This window comes from Myotis nattereri (assembly GCF_964212035.1).
Source record: "Myotis nattereri genome assembly, chromosome: 2".
In the NCBI taxonomy this organism is placed as follows: domain Eukaryota; kingdom Metazoa; phylum Chordata; class Mammalia; order Chiroptera; family Vespertilionidae; genus Myotis; species Myotis nattereri.
Window position 1 is genome coordinate 178,597,973 of NC_138076.1, and position 25,076 is coordinate 178,623,048.

Sequence of the window (25,076 nt, forward strand, 5' to 3'; positions counted from 1 at the left end):
TTCCATATTTAAATTATTCGTCCTTTAAAAGTTCAACTGAGGTCAACTAGTTTCTACTCTTGATACTAAAATTTTGGTATTTTATTTTATTTTTCAATATTTACCCCAGCATTTTATAAGATAAATACTAAATTATTATTATTTATAATTTGAATTACTCTCTATTCATTTCTTTCTGAGCGGGGTTTTGTCTCCTCCTCCTCCTCCTCCTCCTCTTCTTCCTTCTTCTCTTTAAAAAATGGGCTTTTGCTGCAGCTAGACATGTTCTGTCAGTCAGTGTGTCTCAGGGGCCGACTCCATCAGCAGTCATCCCTCACTCTCCACCCCCAGAAATGAGCTGACATTTATTAACAGTAAAAGGTTCCCCATGCCACTTCACAGTATCATCAATCCCATTTATTTCTGTCAACAGAGTTGAGGGTTCGTCAAAGTGCCCTCTCTCCTTTTATGGAGCAAGAACCAAAGTTCAGCTCCTCCTAACTGGTCTCTGTTTTCAACCCAGGATAAACTGTGAGGAAAAGGCTCCTCCCGACATCGTGTTTACTCTTTACCGATACATTATCAAGAACTCACCCTCTGGGACTTCTGGAATCTCAAGCACAGAAACTATTTTAACTTCATCTATGAGGATATGCACATTTACTTGGACTATACTTTCTTTTTGAGGCAACATTTCTCTAGGAATTTCATAACTGATCATGAGAAATGTGTGTGTTTTTCTCTCACAATTCCTACCACTGTCCTTGAAGTTCTTGTGTCCAACATGAGGTTTCATGATCAGTATGCTGGTACCAGCTGTAGTCATTGGTCAAAGCAGCAAGTCAAGTCGTGTACTCATCCAAAGCAAAGATCCTTATTGAGGAAGGTCAAATGTCAACATAGAAGGAGAAAGTGACTGGAAAAAGGGCATCAAATTAAGTCCCAGAAAAAAAATCACAAACTGTTTTTTGATTGTAGTATTTCATATGACAACGCTGGACAGATGACTTAATTAAATGAACAGCTAGGGTAAATTACCTTTGGGAGAAGTTCAACCACAGAGGACAAGTGATGTAGTATCACACAGTAGTAGTAAGAGAATAGAATTTTATACAACTGAGAGTATGTCGGGGGAGTTCATTTGCTGGTGAAATGCGATACTCATAGTCTGGGAGGAATAAGATATAAAAGAAAGAGCGATCAAAAATAAGTGTAACCAAGGTCCTAAAGAAGCTCAGAGGGAATAAAATTGGTAGAAAAGATGGAGTGGTCAACCCTGAACACCGAAAGGTCATTTCATCCTCTAAAAAGGAGGAAAAGAAATGAGACTGGGTGGGTGGGAGGTAGATACATTTGTATATTAGAGCAGAACCCGAGATAGATCTTTGGGTACTTCCCTCTACAGAGTATGAGGCAACCCCTTTGCTATCAGTAAAAGAGCTGCAAGTAAAGGAAGGTGCTCAGGGAAAAGGGTAAATATTTGTAATTACTGTTCTAGACAGGAAAGAAACTAGACCGGAAACGAGCAAAGAAGCTGAAAGCAGTGGAGTGTGCTGCTGGGGTTAGAGATGAACTTGACCAATGCCTGTTTCACACAGTTCTCTCCAGCAATCCTGAGCGCCAGGTTGTGTGTGTGTGTGTGTGTGGGGGGGGGGGAGTGGGGGGCGTGGAGCAGGATATATGGACTGTTAGCAAGATGCAAATCTGATTATACAAAGAGTGGAGTTAAGGAGAAACAAAAGGAAAAGGTAGGGAATAGAGGAAGCTGACAAAGGAGTAGTTCAAGCAATGAACGGAAGCTGCAAAGGGAAGGAATAGGACCAGGAGCGACCTCATGGACCATGAAAAAGTGTATTTGTGCTGAACTGGAACAGTAGCTTTGGGGGGCGGGGGGGGGGGGGGAAGAAAACGAGAGAGCTGGAAGCATAGGCTGTCACCGTCCATGTGTGAACTGTTAGATTTAGAGATTTCAGACACAGCCGTCTGGAGCAATGCTGAAGCCAAGGACTGGCCTTGGAAGCAGGTTTCTCAAACTAGGTGCCTTAGGGCGGGAACTGAAAGCTGGTGAGGGTGTGAGACCAGGCACTAGAGTGCTGTGTGCTCCTCCACATGGATGTGGAACTGGAGGATACGCTCCGCAGTCGGGAAGGAATAGACATCCGTGAGTCACGTATTTGACAGATATCAGAGAATGAGCTGGCGGTGAAAGTAACAGCAACAAGGATGGGCAGAAGATGCAAAGGAGGAGAGGCTTTCTTTCGTTTAAAAAGCAGAGGTCTGCATTAGCAACACGGCAGGACAACACCTCTCCCTCCTCGCTGGTTGTTCTGAGGCTTGTATGAAATAATGGATGTAAAAGTCCTCCAAGGAGTGTAAACTACAATTACAATGATTATTATATATAGACATATGTATTAGAGCCCCTAGACACAAAATTATCAGTCTTATATGCTATTAATACCATTAACATTAGCAGCTCATAATGTCTTATTCTTTATCTTAACAGTTCTTGAAGCATTTCATGTGCACACTTCAGCATTTTCTCACAACAACCCTGGGAGGTAAACAGAGAGGGCCATTGTCCACAGATGTGGAAAGTGAGGACGTGATTTGGCTAAGGCCCATACCAGTGACAGAACCAGGACTTAAATTTTGATCATAGAAATGAAGTCTTCTAACTCATATCCTATATAATAAAACCCTAATAAGCAAATCGACTAAATGGCGGAATGACCAGTTGCATGACACGCACTGACCACCAGAGGGCAGATGCTTAACACAGGAGCTGCCCCTTGGTGGTCAGTGCGCTCCTATTGGGGGAGCGCTGCTCAGCCAGAAACTGGGCTCATGGCTGGCAAGCACAGCAGCGGTGGCGGGAGCCTCTCCCGCCTCCAAGGCAGCGCTAAGGACCCTGCTGGGAGCGGGCCTAAGCCAGCAGTCGGACCTCCCTCGAGGGGTCCGGGACTGCGAAAGGGTATAGGCCAGGCTGAGGGACACCCCCCTCAGTGCATGAATGCACCAGGCCTCTAGTAAGTAATAAAGAAAATAAGGGATTTCTCAGGTGTTCATTTGCTTCCTGCTTTTCCTATAACTACATCTAGGACACCTGTACTGTGCACCTGGTAACTCTCGGTTCTGTATTTTTTCTTAAACACTGCATAGTAGAATATTAGAACTCTGAACTCAAGGGTACTGAATTTGCAAGGAGACTCTATCCTCAACAGCCTCAAATATTTACCTATTGGTACAATTACTTCCACATACTCTTGGTAATAAAGAAAAAACCCATGAGTCTGTTCCCATTGAAAATGAATACAGAATCATTTTTTGTTGATTTTCAGGAAAATATGATGCCATTCTTAATACAAACATGTCTAGTCTATCCAAACAATGGGAGCGTTTCAAAATCAAAGATATTTTCAAAATACATTCTTTAGATGGAAGTCCCTCTTCACTGAAGTTATGCTTCAGTAATGACTATATTTTTATGTTGATACTTGCCTAATGACCATATTTGAAATTTTGTGAGCCTTGGTTTTCTCATCTGTACAATGTGTAACCCCTGGGATTGATGTAACATAGTTTTTTAAAGTGCCTGCATGGGGCCTTGCACCTGTGATTTTAATCAACCATGACTTAGTATCCTGCACATCATCGTTAGAGTATTTCCTTCCTTTGTGTGAACTGTGTCACTGCATTGGCACCAACAAAAGGAAATCAACCGTTGCAATCTTGGGTCTGAAACCACAATCTGAGGTGACAGTCACAAACAAATTGCTTAAAAAGTGACATAGACAGGGAAGGCTCTCTTTAAACAAGACACAAAAATCCCAATACCAGGAGAAAACCTTTGGCAAATTCACCAACGTGAATAGCCAGGACCTCTGCTCTTCAAGACGCACCAAAAAGAAAGTACAACAAGGCACAAATGAGGACTTTTATCACATCAACCCAACAATGTGAGTCATGGTTACTATATGGGACCCTGAGCAACGACCAGTAAATGGTTTTGCAAAAAACTGCAGCTGGTCCTGCTTTACAAACCCAGGAAAGGCAGGTTTTCCGTTTCTCTTCTTCTTGCTACCTCTCTAACATCTTTCTGCATCTGGGTCCATGCACAGTTGGATCATCATCATACAAACACACTAACACTTGTCCAAAGCCACACAGTCAGAGCCTGGCTCTTCCACAGCCTCTGCCTCAGCCCCACCCCCTCACTCATGGCTGAGGGCTGACTGGGGTTCCAGCCACTCTCCTTTCAGTTCTCCCCTTTGTTGGATCTCCATTCAGGACCACCCTTAGATGTCCCCTCCTCCCACCTCCTTGCAGGGCCAGCCCAGGGTCTGGACTGCCAAGGAGTCTCAGAAGGTAGATGGCAAGTCCCAACATTATACTCTGAGGCAGACTGAAATTGGACACCCTGATGCCATGGGCTGGGCAGGGGAGGAGGGTGCCAGGAGAGAAAGCTAGTTTCAATTCAGGAACTTTGATGGTAAGTTTCCCTTTGGAGTAAACACCTATGTCTATCTAGAGAAAGCACTGGAAATAAGCAAAATGGCAATGGGAGCCAGCACTGGACACACAACACAACTGTACCCTCACAGACTAATGGGCCATTCAGGTCCTCATGCCTGCCTCAACGCCAGGATGGGAAAGAGGCCTAAGCAGACGTATTATGCGATGCCTAATTGTTCTTGCCTAATTCAACTGGTATAATAGATTTTGAACAATCCAGATAGCCTTAATAGTAAGGGAATCACGTCTGGGGCATCTTATGATGTGCCAAGACCTGTCCTTAGCATGGGACCCATTTGAGCTCACTTATTTCTCAGTACAGCCCTGTAGAAAGTGTCTATTGTTAGGTCGAAACACATAAAATTGCCAATATCCAACCATTTTGACCTGCAATTGTGTGCAGTTCAGCCTGCATTTTGTCTGCATTTTACAGAAGAAACCCAGCTAGATGCAGAGCGCTTCAGTCACTTGCTGGAAAGTGTCCCAGGCAATTGGGCTTCTGAATCTATGGTTGTTATTGACTACTGAAATATATCACCTCTCCACCACAGGAATACAAAGAACAGAAATGGTGTCTTCCGATTTAAAAATTCTGTCCACGCATCTGTGCCCCATCATTCCCAGTCTCCACACACACCAACCTCTTCTTTACTTGCCTATCTCTTTTCACCTAGTCACTCAGCTGGAAATATCAGAATCAAATTTGATTTCTCTTTTTTATTTCTCTATGACCAGAATCCAAATCCTATTGATTAAGTCTGCGGGAGCTGCAGAATCATAGGGTGTGAGAGCTGGAAGGGGCTTGCGAGATAACTAGTCACTTTTCTAGCGCAGATCGTCACTGAGCGAGCCGGTAGCGAGTCAGGACAAGAGCCTGTACTCCTGGGCTCAGGCCTGCTCTTCTCTCTCGACCTCAGTCCTCACAATGGACCAAGGCCATTGATCATGCCTCTGCTTCTCCGGAGCTTCAGGACCAAACCCCTCCATGTGACAACAGCTCAGACTCCACGGCATTGACTATTATAAACTCCATTTTACAAAGAGGAAACTGAAGCACAGAATTTAAAGAGATTTACCTCGGGTCACACAACGTGTAGACCAGTTCCAAAAACCATGCTCTAGACCACCCAGCCATTATTCCCTTTGTTTGAGTCGGCCAAGCTCAGACTTCACGCCTTTGGGAAGTAGTTCTGATTCTCCCTCCACTCAGGGAGGAGTTGAAAGTCTGATCTGCCAGACCCTCAGAGCCCCCATTGAATATCACATTATATGTAAATGACAGTTTATTGGTCTGTTCTCTCCACAGACACCTTAAGAGAAGTGACTGTTTTACTATTCTTAATAGTCACAGAAGTTGACATAATGCCTGACCATAATCACTAAATAAATATGTGTTGAATGGCTATCTAACTAATCCACCTGCCTTCAATTTCTCCTTATTCCAGCCACCTTCCAACCTCAAGTGAGTCAGGGAAACTAGGGCGACATTTAGTTGTAAGTACAATGGAGAAAGATAAGCCCTTCCTTAATAACCACAGGTAAGCCCTTTTACTGTTGTTCACTAAATGTTTGGTCATCAACATATCACTCTTGACACAGTCATTTTTTTTCCATCCATAGTCACTGTATCTCAGACCCAAATTATTTAAAATTTTATACTTGGATATTTGAGTGTGAAATAAATTCATTTATTTTATTTTACCTAATTTGTTAGACCAGAAATTAAATCCTTACAAGCAGGTCAAATAAGTACTTTGATCTTAACATAAAGGGTCCTAAACTATTCATAGTCACAGTGGGCTTCAGAAGTCATTACAGTGAAGTAGATTTTGAAATGACTTCATTTCTGAAATTTGTCAGTTCTGAGGTGTTCAGACAGCTACTGTTTGAAATCACATGCAGAATTATAATAAACTAGGGGTCCAGTGCAAGAATTTGTGTACCTTGAAATGAACTGTGGGCTGCTAGGCTGCGGTGGGCACAGGGGCGGGTCTTGGCCCATCCTCCGTGCCCTCACCGGGCCCCTCCCACCACGGTCCCTGGTTCCCCTCTCTGCAGGCAGCCCCGCTCCCACCACCGCCACTTCCCTGTGCTGACGGAACTGGCCCCACTCGCACTCGCTGACAGCACAAAGTGACCAGGGCTGGTGCCAGCAGCTGGTGCAAGCAGAGCTGGCACCGTCAGCGGGTATGAGCGGCGGCTGCTGCCCTGATCGCCCCTCAGGAGCAGGGGGAGGTGGAGAAGCCCTCAGGGGCGATTGGGGCCAGCAGCCGCCACTCGCACTCGTTGACAGTGCTGAGCGATTGTGGCCAGTGCTGGGCACCAGCAGCAGGTGTGAGTGGCGACTCAGGCACCGGTAGCGGGTGCAAGCGGGGCCGGCACCGGCAATAGGTGCGAGTGCTGGATAGGACCGCGGCGTGTGGGAGCAAAGAATTTTCAGTAACCACCAGGGGCTAGCCATGATGACAGTGACCAGCACCCCACCTTCGTCTGGCACCCCCACTCACCTGCTCCACCATCCCGCCATGGCCGACGCCTGCCATATTCCGCGTGTGCCCCCTGGTGGTCAGCACACATCATAGTGACTGGTTGTTCGGTTGTTCCACCGTTCAATCTATTTGCACATTAGGATTTTATATACATACAGATAGATGGTGCTGAGTCAATTGGATTTCCAAATGGAAAAATGAATTTTTAGTTCTCACATTATAAAGAATTAATTCCAGATAGATAAATCTTAGTATGAAAGGCAAAACAATAAACTCTTTAGAAAAGAACACCTTTCTGACCTAAAGTAGGCAAAAGAGCACTAACCACAAAAGAATAATACTAATAAATTGGACTCTATTAAAATGTTCATCAAAAGAAAAAATTAACAGACTGAAAAGGAAAGCCACACTTGAGAGAAGACAGATAGCCAACAAAGGTACTATATCCAGAATATATAAAGCATATTCACAAGTTATTATGAAAAAGACAACAGAAAAATGGATAAACACTTGGGCACTTCTCAAGACAAGATATCCAAGTGACCAAAATAAAATGAAATAAAAATGTGCTCAATCTTGTCAGTCATCAAAGAAATATAAACAAGACCACAACGCCATACAATAATTCTTCCACCAAAATGGCCAAAATGAGGAGAGAAAACAAGAAGTGTTGATAAGGATCTGAAACAAGGGGATCTCTTAACTGCTGCTCTGGGAGCATAAATTATATAGCCACTTTGGAAAACTCTTTGGCAAATTTCATTGAAGATCTCTCTATATAAAGCAATTCAATGCTTAGGCATACCCAACACAATGCGTACATATGTTTAACAAAGACCTTCATAGGAATGTTCCTAGTAGCCCTGTTCCTCAGAATCCCCTAATAGAAACAAAGGGATTAAGTGTGGTATATTCACAGTATGGAGCACTGTTCAGCAGTGAGAATGAATAATCTACAAATTTACACAATTTGGGTGAATCTCACCAACAAAATGTTGAGCAAAGAATCCAGACACCAAAGAAAGCATACTATATGAATTTATATAAACTCTTCACAACTGGCAATGCTAATCTAGGTTTGAATCCAGCTAATCTATGGCGTAGAAGTCAGAATAGCAGTTACTTTGGGGGGGAAAATAGATAGTGACTGGATGGGAGTTTATGGAGAACTCAAATATTTTGTTTATTTGATCTGGAAGCTGGAATCTGAAAGAAGCTTAAACATGTTCCACTTACTGTATTTACAATCTATTCACTTTCCACATGTATCTCATAAAAATAATAAAAGTAAAGTTTCATCACCACATTCCATTCTAGTAAGGAGGAGTCAAATATTAGGTCAGGTACTGGTTTCCTAAACATTAGAGGTTGAATTGTGCCCGCTGCTCAAACTCATATATTGAAGGCTTAAACCACACCATCTCAGCATGTGATCTTATTTGGAAATAAGTTGTTGTGCATGTAACTAGCTAAGAAGAGGCCATAATGGATTAGGGTGGGCCCCTAATTCACAATGTCTAGTGTGAAAGAGGAAATCTAGATAGAGACATAGACATGCATAGAGAGAAGATGATGTAAAGACACGGGAGAAGATGGCCACCTACAAGGCAAGGAGGCCTGGAACAGATCCTTCCCTCACAAGTCTCAGAAGGAACAACCTTGCTGATGCCTCGATTTTGGATTTCTAGTCTCTAGATTTGTGAGCCAATGGATTTCTGTTATTTAAACCACTCAGTTTGAGGTTTTTGGTTTTTTTTTTTTACAGCAGTCCAAGCAGCCCAAAAGGTTAAGTATCTTGCCTATAGACACCCAGCCAGAGAGCAGAGCAGGAAGGGAAGGTGATGTTAAAAGGCGCCAATGCACTAGGGCTGGCTCTCTCTCTCTCTCTCTCTCTCTCTCTCTCTCTCTCTCTCTCTCTCTCTCTCTCTCTCACACACACACACACACACACACACACACACACACACACACCCCTCATCTAGCATCTCACACACTTTGCAGAACTGCTCTAAGGAATGGGGAGCGATGGAAGGTGTTATGCGGGGGAAATGACATGATCCTTTTCCTGTTTTGGAACAATATAGTGCTCTGAATCATGTGACAAAATGAAGATGGAATATGGAAACCTAAGCCTCCCTGTGAGGAATCTTTACAAGGAAATCATTCCTGACCTGGCAGTGGCTTAGGTCTGGAGTATTTCAAAGAGGGGAAACGAGTAACTCGATTGTTCCAAAGCTTCCATCTTGCTTGCTCATGGCCTCTTTGAGAATCTGCTGAAAGCTATAAATCCTCTCATCAGACAAATTGTCCTACTCATCCAGATGTAAGATGATGGGTAAGGGTTTTTAAGGCAGAGGATTGGTTTTTTTGTTCTTTCTTTTAGAAATAAAAATGAATGGCTAAAGAAAACGGGGTTTCTACTTGTCATCTCAGAGGAAGGCAGCAACTAACTACTGGCTCTATGCAAAGACTCACAGGTATTCTGGAAACTTTGTAACTTTCCCACATTGGTTGTTTTTGCTCTTCCCCTATATCTTTTCCCACAGTGATTAGTAGTTACTTACTTAAAACACAAAGAGATTGTGGGTCTGTCTTTCCGGGCAGAAAGTAAAGGGGAAGCCTGAGGAGGGAACCCACTCCATAGCCAGGTTTGGGGAAAGTGAGAAACTAAGAGGCTAGGAGCACAGGCTGAAGAATCCAGCCTGTGGCCTTGTGAATGAAGGAGGCCATTGTCTCCTTGGGAAGAATTTTCATTCTCTTCCCTGTGGACTTTTTAAGATTTTATGTGAACTCCATTTCCCATCATACCCTCATTGCTCTCTCTCTCCCTCTTTCTCATTCTTTCCCTTCCCCTTCTCCCTCCCTTCCACTCTGTCTAAAAATAAAATAAAGTAAAATGAAATAAAATAGATAATGAATGGAATGGTCAAGAGATTGAAGTAATAAGATTTGGATACTAATCTACTCATCCATTAAGTAGATGTGTGACAAGTTACTTGATGTCTTTGGGACTGGCTTTTCCTTTCTATAAAATTAGGGGACCAAATATAGATAAGGGACTCAGACATTCTACAATGTAGAATATGAATATATGCAATTAAAGCAAAGCTATTTGTAGTCGCCACTATGCACAGTGGATATGTTGACGTGATATGTACCAACATATAGGAGTTCAGGAAAGTCTAATTCGAGCAAGTTTCATTCTGTCCCTAAAGAAATTGAAACCTAATTTATCTATAGTGTCATCCTGTGATCAGCATGCTCTCCCTGCAATTTGCATAATCATTGCTTCAGGCAAGACTAGACCAAAATTGTGGGAGGAAAGGAAGAGGCAATGTCTCAATTCTACAAAGGAGAAAGTTTTGACAAGTACAAGATGCTGAGAAAAAAGGAAACTGCTCAGTTGGATGAAAGAAATGAACTCTTTTCAAACCATCTAAGATTCCTGCAGCTTTGAGAACAGTTTGTAACTGGCTTTTAATACCCTTAAGCCTTTTGTTAGAACAAGTGTCCAACTTTTAGATTACACTTATCTTGAGGGCAGATATGTCCTGAAGGTCTTGTAAAAACACACAATAGGAATGAGATTCAATTCAGAATAAGACAACAGTTACAGTGTAATAGAAACAAACATAATGAACAAACAAAAACCCCACAGAGACTAACATAAAGTTGATTTCATTCATATTTATCAGGGTATCCTTCTCACATTTCTGTTTCAAGTGGAATTAAGTGAACAAATTCTCTTAAGTTTTCACTAAATGGGTCTATTTTTATTAAAGGATGACTGTCCCTCTTTAAGATGCTTTCATTACTAGATAAGACTATGCTGCTACTATCCGGACATCTTACAGTCTAAATGTCCTTTCTTCAAAGTAGCAAGCAAAAGTCTTCAATATATGCACACACTGAATTGTTACACCCAGCTAGGCAGATTCCTCCAGTTTCTTGACAACAGTGTGCATTGGTAGATCTAACTCTGCTTGAAGTACTTAAGTGCTTTCAAGTATGTTGGGACCAGACACATAACGTAATGTTCTTCCTAATTTCCAATTATCCTGTTGTCAAGACTACCTGGGGTTTGCAGAATGTGTCCTCTCACTGACCCCTGCTAAATAAAGCCCTATTTTTCTACAATGTGGAGCATTTTCACAATGACTTTTTCTCATTTCTTGACTGAGAAAATATTATTCTTGCCTCCCGTGGTCATCCTGTTATTCACCAGCCAATGTTCCTGGCCCAACAACTCCTCAGCTGAGGTGGAGGGATGAAAAAGTGGATAGGAGAGGGCATGTTTCTGCCTTTCCCACAGGGAGCCACAGGGAAGAGCCCTGGCTTCCCCACCCCCTCAACTGTGTGCTCTAATGGTGTGGGGCCATTTCTGGAGGAGCCCAGGAAGTTAAAATGCCTTAAATACAAGAGAATAGCCCAAAAGCCATAGGGGACACCTGTTGTCAATTGCAGCTTGGAAATCATTTTGCTGGACTGGAAAGGATAAGCATACAAAATTATCTAAGACTTGTTAAATAAACCATGATGAGAACAATAAGCAAATGCTATTCTCAGTGTCTGGTAATTCATTTTTTTCACTGTCTACTTAATCAGATTTTGGCCACACAATATTCTTTGCTTTGATACAGGTGTTTAGTAATAAAAAAAAAAAATACCTTTGAATGATCTCACCTAAAACACATTCTTTTTTTAAAGGTAGGTCTCTGAGTTAGTCATGGAAGATTTCTGGATGAATGTGGCTGGCCAGGAGCCTCATATTTCATAGTGTTTGATTCCCACAGAACACCCTGTTCTGGGGAGATTTCCTGATAGCACTGATCGACTGGCAGCGGCCCCCGGAATTCAGGTGCACCCACAGCCCTGACTTTGCCAGTCAGGATGGGAAGTTGTATTTCAGCTCCATGTCCAGAAAAGCAGCAAAACCAGACCAGTGACCCAATGGCTGACCTCAGGACCAGCTGCATTGGATAATTACCCTTGCCCTGGTGCCAGCTAATCAATCAGTGGAGACCACAACCCTGAAAGCACATACCTGGAAAACTGTTGAATAGTCTATTGACATCTCCCGGACCCTCCCTTAAAACCCTTAGGATGGAGGACCCAGTGCACTCTATCTCTCAGGGAGCACGCACCCTGGCCTATGCCTTTCCCTTTTCCCTGGCCCAGGCAGGTTACCATTACCTTCCTCATTCCCAAGCTCCTAGGGCCCTTCCTTTACCTCTATAACTTGTTTCTTAATCCCATTTCTTATAGGAATTACTTTTTATACCACTGTGATTAACCAAATAAATGTTCTCTTATAAAAATATATATATACAAATATCATTCTTAGTTCCAGCATTATACCAAAAAAGGGTGGAACCAAATTTGCCCTCAGGCTACTGGGCTGGAGCACCAAATAGGTAAAACCACAGACAATTTTATAGTTGTGTGAACCTGTCCCTTCCGTTCCATTTTACTGCATTGTTCTTTGGTCCCATATTGCATTCCTGCCTCCACCCCACCAGAATGCAAATGCACTGGGGACCAAGAAAGAATGTCTGAGATTCATTGCAAAATCACACGCTCTATGTAGTCACACTAGAGGCCCTGTGCAAGTTAGGGTCCCTAGTGGCTACTGGCCGGGACTCCCTCCTTTCCCCTGACTGGCCCTGCCCCCTGGTCGAACTCCCGGTTGAGGGGACAATTTGCATACTACACTTTTATTATATAGGATGGTGTGGCTCTGCCAGAGATACAGTACAAACATCAAGTAGGGCCCAGACCTGCCATGGAACACAAGAGGCCCCGTGACATCTTCTCCACTGTTTATGCTCCAGGTTCCTCACATGTAAATCTAGACTTGACAGAATGTACTCCAGAGAGGTCCTGCATAGCCTGGCCAGCATGTAGAAATTTTTTTAATCAGACTGCAGATCTTGCAGGTGAATATCTCTTGATTTCTTATACATATAGCAGAATTGTTTTCATCATCCAATTTCAAGCCTATTGACAGGGTCAATTCTGATCTCCTGCTTTCTTCCAACTAAGGAGCATGAAAGACATGAGAGAAGCTGATGGTTAAGAGAGCTATGGATGTTAAAAGGTTTAATCTACTAATACAAGGGTAGCATTTCCCAAAGCATGTTATGCTGAACACTGACTCTGTTAGATGTTCCACCAAAAAAGCATTTCAAGGACAAATAAGTTTAGGAAATATGGCATAAAATACCTCTTCTTTTTCAATGATTCTTAATGTGCATTAGTATATTAAAGGCTCTGAGGATTCCTGTGATGAAACTGCTTAACTGCTCAGCTGGGGTGGCTCAGTGGTTGAGAGTGTACTTATGAACCAGGAGGTCACAGTTCAATTCCCAGCTCTCTCATCACTGATGTTTTTATCTCTCTCTCCCTTCCTCTCTGAAATCAATTAAAAAAAATGTTTTTTTAAGAAAAGAAACTGCTTAACTACGTTGAATCAAGTGTTTCTCAAGCTTATATGATCAGGACAGCTTTCTTTCTCTTTTATGTAACTGTTATTAATACTGCAAGAAACGAATGACCCACAGACTACATTTTGGGAAACAGTTCTATAGACCGGGGGCGGGGGGGGGGGGGCAGCTAGAATCTAAAGGTTTTATGCAGGGGAGTGAGTTATGTTTTAGAAAACCACTTTGGTGCGAATCAGGTCCTTCTCTTCTAGTTGTTGTCATTTTAGGAAATTACCCTGTATTCTATCCATATGCTCAATCCAGAAAAACAGGAGCCGTATTTGTTGTGGTGGTAACTTTTAAACAACTAGAGGCCCGATGCATGAAATTTGTGTGAGGGGCTCGGCCCTCACAGCCCCTCACAGCCTCAGCCAGCCCTCACAGCCCCGGCTGCATCCGGAAGGTTGTCCAGACGGTCGTCTGGAAGGATGTCCAAACAGTTGTTCTGCTGTTTGGTCTAATTAGCATATTAGCTCTTAATATATAGGATTATAAAATGCATGCATGGTTTAAAGAGAAGCCCAACAGTGCAAGTGATAGTATGAAAAACAAAAGCCTCCTCCCTCCTCTCTCTCACTTTCTCCTCTACCCAACAGCCGGGCCTACTTCCTAGAGGTACTAAGTAGGGTTAGCCGGTTTCATTTCATTTTTCGGTTTTTTATATGCAACTCTAAATCATACACATGCGAACCTACTGTTTTAAATAATACACATTCAGCAGTGTCTACTGAAGAAATTTGTTCTCACACGTCTTCCTGCCTCGCTCACCTCTCACCTCCTCTCTGTCACCAAGTTCTATCAATTTTACTTTCCAAATGCATCTCTCCGTCCTCGCCTCTCCATCTGCCCTGGCAGCACTGTCACCGGCACTCTGACCATCCTCTTATTGTACTCATAAAGATGTTAAAATATACGTTAGATGATCTCTGGCTTCAAAGTCTTCAAGGGCGCCCCACTAAAATACAATTCAAAATCCTTGTCAAGATCTGTGAAGGTCTGCATGACCAGGCTCCTACCTACCTCCCCTACCCATAGCCAGCCTCTCAGCAAAACCTTCACCAAACTCCAGCCACAGGTGCCTGCTGTCCCTTGAACACTTGTGGCCTCTTCTTCTCCTTAAAGCCTTCCCATTTGCTCTTTCCTCTGCCCAGATGGATTCTCCCCAAATTCTTTTTGGCTAAGTTAACCCATCTAATCTGAGTCAGCCCCTGTGTCTTTTTCTTCATAGCACTCTGTTCTCCACACTACTTTAAATTTGTTATTTTATGTTTATTTTTTAGATGTCTCTAAGTTCCAAAAGAATGGGGAACATATCTGCTTTATTTAACACTATATGCTGTAAAATTGGCACTATGTCTAGTCACAGGATGGGCTTAATAATTATGTATCATATGAATGAATTTAGCCAGTGGAAAGTTCTCTTGCGGTTTTAAGTTCCTGCTTTTTCTTAACGTGAAATGTAGTCCCATCCAGATTTTCATGTTTTGCATACCTATCTATCACCTAGAAGACTCACTCATTCATCTCTATGAGGAGCAGAACTTATAGGGACATCTCATGTAACTCTCTGCTTAAGCTTCATTGTCCTCAGTTTGTTTTATTCTCTTCTTGGGAACTCACTGCACTTATTTTCAGTACCATTCATTTTGTGCCAAATCTTATAATGCCTTGTAACACCTATCTGCTATTATTGGCACCTCTTATTTACACATTTTGTCTTGCCAATAATGTCATAAGTCTATCAAGTATAGGACTTGGTACTTCGTATCCTAAAGTATACAGAGTGCCCCTGAACAGGGCAGTTGCATGAGAGGAGTCTCCATCCACCCCCTCTGGTGCCCCCATTATAAGACTTTGATGTGGGAGTTTGGCCCATTTCCTTTGACTCTCTTTTCCTCCTCTGCCCTTCTGAGTGCGTTGCCATTATGCCAGGAATAAAGGCTGGTATAAAGATAAGCTCTGAGGTCAGGAGAAGTAATTAAGGGGAGTGTGCATACGGAGGACTTGCCAGTGTTTCATTTCCTCCCCAGTGTTACAGGAGGGGAAGATCACGCGATAAGGGAATAGGTGTGTTTTATATTGCTAGGTGTCTCCTAGAACATATTAAAAAGTGACTTGTTCAAGATTTTGAAAATATGGATTTTTAAAACTTAAATGAAACAAAGAGGATTACATCCTCAAAAAAATTCAGTCATTGACTCAGTCTCTCTCTGTTCAATTTTTGGGTGAATTAGACCCAAACATCAACTTAATTCAGAAAGTGTCTTTGAGATCCAAGAAGTTATTCTGTACTTCGAGTTGCCATTTCTAATCTTGTGATATTTAAGGAATATTTAAAAAAACTGAACACCTTAGCTACTCCCCCCGCCCCTGCCACCAAAATATAAGGGTTATAAAGGATCCGCAACCCTTTTATTGTACTAAGCCAAACTTCCTCAGCTTACTTCTGGAAATGGAGCAGAAAAGCAAAGCCTGTAATACTGTCTTTGTTAGCACAGAACTATTCCAGGAAAGTAGACATTTTCACAATTACTTCCTCTTTTTACCTAGTGTGTCTTCACAACAACCCTTTAAGGTGAACAGAGTGGAAGCTATTGTCTGCTGTCCTTATTTTGTCAGAGAGGAAACTCGCCACAGAGGGCTCACTGACATAAGTATGCAGCTGATAACTCGTGTTGGAGAATTCCCCTGAAGAATTGCTATGAGATAATGCTGCTGCTCAGAATAGGGCTGTTAACCTGGGGTCAGGACTGGCTGAAGAATTTGCAGGGTCTAGTGCAAGCATGTCAAACTCAAAGGCTAACACAGGCCAAATAAACAAGGTTTAAGTTTATGTGGGCCGCAAAAAAAAACACACACACAACCCATAAGCTTCCATTTTAATAGAAACGTAGTTTTATTTTGAAAAATATAGTATAAAATAGAATAAAAGCAATGATATAATTAATGTTTCCTTACATACCATTATATCGGCTGGGCTGCAAAAATATTCGTTGTGGGCCGCATGCAGGCCGCAAGCTTGACATGCTTGGTCTAGTGCAGTGGTTGGCAAACTGCGGCTCGCGAGCCACATGCGGCTCTTTGGCCCCTTGAGTGTGGCCACAAAGTTTCAATCGCACTGTACGTGCGCGTCCGCACGTGGTATTTTGTGGAAGAGCCACACTCAAGGGGCCGCAGTTTGCCGACCACTGGTCTAGTGTACAATGAAAATTTGGAGCTCCTTGTTTGAAAGTTCTTAAGACAGCTGAAGGTAACAGCAGGACCTTAAACCGAGCGTGGGGGCCCTTCCGAGTACAGGGCCGTGTTTCCATGAAGCTGGGCCTGCCTGGGGTCTCTGGATGGCTAACATTTGGGTGGCTGGGTTTCAAGGAAACAGTGAACTCCTGACATTCAGGCAGAATTCTGTGTCAGTGTGTATAATATGATTGTTTCGTATATTCCATAGCTATTGTCAGATTTTCAAAGTGGTCTGTTAACACAATGAAGTGTTAAGAGTGCATCTTCGAGAGCAGCAAATGTTCCCACAGAGCCCAGCCTGTCACAATACATCGGCGGGACCAGCCTGCTGGTGGGCCCTGGGCACGATCCTGCAGGACACTGTCTGTGAATGAGTGAGTTTTCATGAATGCATGGGGATGAACACAAAACAAAAAACTGTTAAGCCTGCCCAGCGGCTGCCAGAAAGACAGACGCTCGAGGATGCATCCTCAAAATACCGGAAAGCAAATAGTGAGATATTCAGGATGAGCCCATTCGTTACAAACCCTGAAGTACCACCTAAACACGAGCCAGTTTATTTATTTTCACCCCTTTCAAGCAAGGTTCTCCGTCTTCTTCTGTAATTAGACACCACATTCCCTCCTATTAATCAAGGAGAAATGTATCACCGGAAGACCTCCCAGCTCACGCTTACTTACATCTATTTTACAGATAACTCTTAGGAACTGGAGTAAGGTAGGATTGTTGATAAAGCAGGCGCAGGAGACACCCTCAGAAAGAGGAGAGGAGTGGTGGTCATCTCTTAGAGGCGCTACACAGATATCCCTACATGTGGATTTTGCTGAAAAGCCTGCTCCTGCCCTGAGGGGCGGCATTCAAATTGTATTCAGTTCCTTTGCACTTTTAGACTAAAAATGCTCTTCAGCCAAATCTCCAGCTCATAGAAATGGGGATAGGGAGAGATGGGTAATTGAATCCACGGCGTAATCCTCAAATTTCCATTTGCTCAGTGTCAGCCTTGTCTAGATGCAGCCTCTGGCGCGCACAAAAAGCACCGTCCACTGTGTCCTGGTCACTGCTCTTGCGCGTGGCACAATGGGGCACTCTACGGGGCACAGCGACCCAAAGCTCGTGGGTTCCAGCGAGAACCTCGGGTGCTCACACCAGGGGACTCACTCATGGAAGAATAAGTGCTCATAATTCTCCCTATCCCGACAGCTGAAAGAGCAGGAGGCTGGCAGGCGGGCGCCTTCCTATGGTTTCTAGGACTCAGGTGCTCATTATTTCTCTTAATGGAATGGAACTGCCCTCGGGAATCTGACTTGCCTCCCCGCACGCCATGGACTCCAGCTGGAGTCTTCTAGTCCTGGCTCCCGGCTCCCCGCAAGACGCCCAGGCCACAGCGAGAGGTCCAAACTTTCAACCAGGACAGACTCCGCCCCGGCGCCCAGACCCTGTCCAGCCAGAGCCGAATGGGAGGGTCTGGACGCTCGCAGCCCCGGGTGGGGCTGGAGGAGGGGGGGGCGAGGCCGCGATCTCGGGTCGGGAAGCGGGAAGCGCAGGGAGGGCAGCCGGGGCGGCGCCGCGCCGCACGTGGCCTGGGAGTCGGCGCGCTCTTTCTAGGAACAGCCTCGGGCCAAGGAGGCCTGGGCGAGCCCCGCCGGGCGCCCCTCTCCCCCGGTCCCGGGCTCCCCGGGAGCAGCACCCCACTGTAACCTTCGCGATCCGCGGTCCCCGCCCCTGCGCACCCCACTTTGGCGACTATGCGGGCGCCCAACACGCCCCAGCCGCTGGCTGCGGGCGGGGTGCGGCGGGGCAGCTCCAGCGCGCACAGCCTTGGAAACGCTTGGTGCTCCCGCCCGGCCCCGCGCCCACCCTGCCCAGCCCAGCGCGCGCTTTGCCTTCCCGGGCGCGGGCTCTGCCAGCCGCGGGGCCGCGGACTCTGGAATACCTGCTCCTCCGGCTCGGGGTGGGGCTCCTCTGCTCCGGTCCTTCCCCGGGGCTCCGGGAAGTGCTCCCTCCTCAAGGAAACGGCTCCTGCCTCTCGGCTGTCGAACGTGAGACTATATATCCGGCAGGAGACTGGGTGTGGGGCGGAGGAAGCCACCCTCCCCCCACCTTCCCCGCCGCGCCGCGGCCTCGGTGTCGGGCGCCGAGCGGGCAGCAGCCTCAGCCCCCGGCCGGCGGGGGGCGCGGGGCTGGCGGGGGCCGGGCAGTCGAGGGCAGGGGGCCGCGCGCTGAGTCCCGCCCTGAGCCTCCATTCATTCAGCACCAGGCAGATCCACTATTACTCCACGGGTTCCCACCCCTCTCCTCGTTTTTTAATGGGTGGGTGAGGGGAAAGGGAACAGGAACGGCGCCCCTTTCTGGTCTGGAAAAGAAGGAGAAAAAGAGGAGAGGACGGAGGGGCGATAGAGACAGACAGACACGGGGTCAAAGGCTCTGGTCTGAACGCTTGGAGGACACATGTTTCCCCAGCCACCCTAACAGGATGGGCAGCCCCAAATCCGAGTTGACTCAGCTCGTCCCTTCTGCACGCGCCCCCCGCCCCCCAAGAGGGATGCTTTGTATCTATCTGCTCCAAACTCTGCCAGGCGCCCCGCAACGACCCACAGCGCAGGGTTCTTCCGGACACCCAGGAGGGGCTGGAGGCGCGGTTGACTCAGACCTCCCAGGCTTGGAGGACAGAAATCTGCGCGCGGTGCGGGTGGGAGTGGGCAGGTGGATGCAGACTGGAGAGGATAAGATGCTGAAGGAACAGCGGCGGGCTAGCTTTGCTCAGCGGCCCTTCAGGTTCTTCAAAAAGACATTTGAAAATCTATCTAGCCAGATAGATTTTCGGGGCGGGGGGGGGGGGGGAGATTAGGTGTGGCCATTGGCATCAGGGAGGAGTTGTAGAGGGAAGGACAGGCATGAGAGTGGGGCTGTCACAGGTCTCATCCAGGTTGTGCGGAAACCCAGCAAACGCCCAGCCTAATTCCTTGGACAGGTGGAAGGTAAATTCCCGCATAAATATGCTTAAGGAAATCCAGAAAGGAATATTGCTCTATAAGCTGTCTTCATTCCCCTCATTACAACGATCGCCATAGATAAAGACATAAAATTCATGAAGGTTAGAATGAATGCAATGAGCTATTTCCTGCATTAAAACAATTTACACCCAATTTGAATTATCTTCTACTGGACTCTCTTCAATTAAATGCATCAAGGAAAGTGTAACCTAAAGACACCTGGCTAGTTTCCTCTGGTGACTGCCTGAAACCAACAGGGAGAGGAAAAGTTAGGACCAAATAAACATACTCTGTTACCCCTCTCCCGACTCAAGAATAAATCTGAATATGTCCTCAAAACGTGTATGAGAGTACTTGAGAAGACACAGTCACACGTTGGTGAGAACGTGCTGAAACCACTCATCACATGGCAGGTGGAAGGTAAATTGCTACAACTCTTTGGAAAGCAATTTAGCCCACATTTCCAAGGCATACAATATTTTTAGTCACTTTTTAAAAAATGTTCTCAACAGTAAAAGACTGGTAAACGATTCCCATTTCTTAGAATGCATCCGAAGGAAATAACCCGCAAAAAGAGAAATGCCACATGAACAAAATTGCAGGTTTGTTATAGCATCTATAATAATAAAAGTGTAATATGCTAATTAGACCGGACAGCCAAACGACCTTCCCGACAACTTTCTGAATGTCATTCCGGACAAAGCCATGGCAGGGCCAATGCAGAGGCAGTTAGGGGCGATCAGGCAGGCAGGCAGAGTGTTTAGGGGTGATCAGGCAGGCAGGCAGAGTGGTTAGGGGTGACCAGACAGGCAAGAGAGCAGTTAGGAGTCAGCAGTCCCAGATTGCAAGAGGGTGCAGGCCAGGCTGAGGGACCCCTTCACCCCCACTGTGCATGAATTTTGTGCATAGAGCCTCTAGTTATTAAAGGAGAAAATAAAACATACTTTCAGTGGAATATTGATAGGTAAAATGCAACATTATTTTATCAACATTATTATAAAATACAAAATCATAATTTGATTGTCACCATTAAAATTACATTTATGTATGGATAATGTATGAGTTTGCTAGGGCTGCCATATCTAAGTATTCAGACTGGGCGGCTTAAACAACAGAAAGGTATTGTCTCACAGTTCTAGAGGACAGAGATCCAAGATGGAATTGTCAGTAGGGTTTGTTCCTTTGGAGGATTTTGAGGAAGAATCTGTTTCATGCCTCCCTTCTGATGGGTCTGCTTGTAATCTCTGGCTTTTCTTCGCCTGTAGAGGCATAAACCTGATCTTTGTGATCATCTTCACAGGGTGTTCTTCCCTTGTGTGTGTGTCTGTGTTGAAATTTCCCCTTTGTATGAAGACCCGATTCATATTGAATTAGGGCTTACCCTAATGGTCTCCTCTGAATTTATTACGTCTTCCACATTTCTGTTTCCAAATAAGGCCGCATTCTGAGGGTTAGGACTTCAGCGTGTAAATTCGGTGGTGGTGGGAGAGGGGGAGCAAAGTCTAGGGGGAAGGGCAGTCTCCAGGGTTTTATCTCAAAACCACTATTGCTGAAGGTCAATGTTGAGAAATACATTATTACAATAACTGACATCTGCTTTCAAAGTCTTCTCTACCTCACCATTGCTTAATGATTTACCATTTTATTCAACCTCATAAAATGAATGTTTCTTTGCAAATCTGCCTGGAAGATTTTATTTAATATGCAAAATACTTACAAAATGTGCTAGACCTAATATAATATGTCAGATCATTCAAATGACATGTTAAAGTTGGAGACTGTGAATAAATACAGTGTTCCAAAAGAATGCTATCATTCCCCAATACTATCTCTTTAAGCAAATACTGTTTCTGCCCTGGCCAGTATGGCTCAGTTAGTTGGACATCATCCCATGCATGCCCCAAAGCGTTTCCAGTTAGATTCCTGGTCAGGGCACGTGCCCAGGTTGCAGGCTCAGTCCCCAGTAGGAGGCATGCAGGAGGCAGCTGCTCTCACATCGTTGTTTCCTTTTTAAATTATTATTATTTTTTAATATATTTTTTTTATTGATTTTTTACAGAGAGAAAGGGAGAGAGACAGAGAGTTAGAAACATCGATGAGAGAGAAACATCGATCAGCTGCCTCCCGCACATCTCCCACTGGGGACGTGCCCGCAACCCAGGCACACGCCCTTGACCGGAATCGAACCCGGGACCTCTCAGTCCGCAGGCCAACGCTCTATCCACTGAGCCAAACCGGTTTCGGCACATTGTTGTTTCTTTTTCTCCCTCTCCCTTCCTTCCTCTTTAAAAATCAATATAAAAATCTTTAAAAAATAAAATAGTTTAAAAAACATACAAATACCTTTTTGTTGACTGATAGTAGCATGGAAACAAGAGGTTTGATTTTGATCTACAGTAGAATCATAAAAATATGGTGTTCTGGAACTAGAAAGCTAGTTCTTTGGGTCCACTATCTTACTTTATAGTGGTGAAGACTAGACTTTGTGTCTTGTCTAAGGTCACTTTATTAGTTTTAGATTTTCCCATAACCAATTGCCATAAAGTGGGTGTTTTAAAACAATATCCATTTATTATCTCAAAGTTCTGTAAGCCAGTCTTCTGGACACAGTGTAACTGTGTTATTATTCGTCCAGGGTCTCACAAGGCTGAAATCACAATGTCAGCCCGGACCCTGATCTCACCTGTGGCTGGGGGTGCTTTTCTGAGCTCCTCATTGGTTGGTGGCAGGATTTAGTTCCTTGCAGCAACAGGACGGAGGGCTCATTTTCTCACTGGCTCTTGGTGAGGGTTTTCTTTCAATGCCTAGAGGCCATCCTTTCTCTGGTCCTATCCCTGTGCTCTCTCTCACATCATGGTTGTTTGCTTCTTTAAAACCAGCAGAAGAAAATACCTCTTTCCCTCATGAAATCTCTGACCCTTTGTAAGGGCTGCAACCTGGGATCTTCTCGCTTTTGATGAACTCAAAATCAACTGATTTGGGGCCTTCACTTTCATCACATAAACAATGACAGGAGTGAAACCCATCATAGGCACAGCCCCACCCCTTGTAGGGGAAAGGATTCTACGGAACACATCCACTACCGTGCGGTGACCCGGGGCTGGCTTAGAATTGGGCCATCTTATCACTGACCTCGGTGGCAGGTGGTAGCATCAGCGGTAGCAGTGTTGTTTCCTACTTTATTGAAGAGAATCTCCTGCATAAGAAAAAAAAAATTATTTTCATTATCTGCCCATTATATGAAGCAGATAGTTATGGATTTTCATGGTTGTTGTTTTTTTTTTCCTCGATTCCTTTCCCCTACAGAGATATATAGGTCTTTGAAAGTTACATAACATCTTCATTCACAATTGTAAACGTGTAACAGGTGAAGACTGAACTGCTATTTTCCGAATCTAAGTGCGGTGCATTCTGAGCTGATGGTTCCTTAAGCCTTGCATCATAAACATCAAGAGTCTTTTGAGATTGCTATTGAGAATTCTTTTGAGAATCCTGTCTTGAGAATGCAATAGAGTTACAGCTGAATTAACTAAAGGACATCCTCTCTATTGACTATTATGTCGACATTAAAAAGAATAAATTAAAGCTATTCCAGTTGAATTGCAGTAATTTCCAAGCAGTTTAGTTTGTGAGGAAAGTAATACGCTGAAAAACATGTCTAATATGATCTTGTTTCTATTAAACCAAAATCAAATAACTTCGAATAAGCACTTGCATACATAGATATATAGGTCTATGGAGGCCTAGAGAAAAACATGGAGAATGTGTACTGAGTTATTAACATGTTACCTTGATTGGTGAGAAAGGGTCCTGCTACATGTAGGGGAAGTAAGAAGGAAGAAGGAGTACCAGGCAAAGATAGACACAAAAAGAAAGACTAAAATATAAGTTAAGGTATAGTATGATCACATTTATGCATTTATTGAAATTATTTTAAAACATTTTTACTAAAGAAAGAATGCTATGAGCCTCCACTCCCTCCTAACAAGTAAAAAGCTAAGCAAATTGAAAAATAAAATATCCTTAATTCTTCAGGGCAGTATAGTCACAGAGCAAACTGCTGCCACCAAAATTGGAGAAAGTGACAGTAGATACAGAAAATCGCAAACAACAGGAACAGAACCCATGAGCAGACACCTCCAAATTACTGGTATCTAGGGAGAAAAACTGAATTGTACTTGACCAATTGCTGGAGGCTCCACATGAACAACTTTTAAGTTAAAAACTCCCCCAGTGGAACCTAGTCATGGGGCTGGAGTGGGGAACGCTTTTGTGAATTTTACTTCCAGGACCTCTACCACGTTCTCACAGTGAACAGCAAAGAAAAACCCCCTGGTGCTCCCAGCAGGAGGAGGGGAACGTTTGAAATAGCCAGAACATTGTGTCCTTCTTAACCATTTTACCAGAGATTAACCTGGTAGGATTTTATTGGAGCCTAACTTAACTATGTGAAGGGAGGTTCCCAAATCCAGCCCCCCTCTAGTCATTACCCAAGGGGGGAAATCTGAGAAGCACTTGGGTTGCTCATAGCCAGGGCCATAGGCTCACCAAAAGACTAAGACACAATTTTAGGACTAAAGTGCTTCTCTTCTCCTCACACCTTACCATTACATTACTAAATACCTATTTACTGCAGTTCCTTTTACCCAGGATTTATGCCCACCCTACAAGAAAAATTACAAGGCACGTTAAAGGCTAAAAGCACATTTTAAAGGCACTGAACAAGTATCAGAACCAGAGTCAAATACGGCAGGACTATTGGAATGATCAGATGAGGAATTTTTAAAAACTATGATTAAAATGCGAAGGGCTTTAATAAATAAAGTAGAAAACATGCAAGAACAGATGAATAATATAAACAAAGATATAAAAATTCTAAGAAACTATAAAAATAAATGCTAGAGAAAAAAAAAAACTGTAGCAGAAGTGAAAAATGTCTCTGATGGGCTCATTAATGGCCTGGATACAGCTGAGGAAAGACTCTCTGAACTGGAGGACATGACAACACAAATTCCAAAGTTGAAAAGCAAAGAGGAAAAAAAGACAGAGAAAACCAGAACAGAATGTCAAAGGACTGTGAGACAACTATAAAAGGTATAACCACAACATGTTGATGAATGATATCAAAGAAGAACTAAATAAATGGAGAGATACTCCATGTTCACGATTAAGATGACTCAATATTGTCAAGCTGTCCATTTTTTCTAGCTTGATCTGTTTATACAATGCCATCTCAAACAAAATTCCAGCAAGATATTTGGTGGATATCTACAAACTGATTCCAAAGATTGTAGACTCCGACTCAGGCTAGGAGAACTCAACATTGGAGAATAACAAAGTTGGAGAACTGACACTGCCCAACTTCAAGAATTACTATGAAG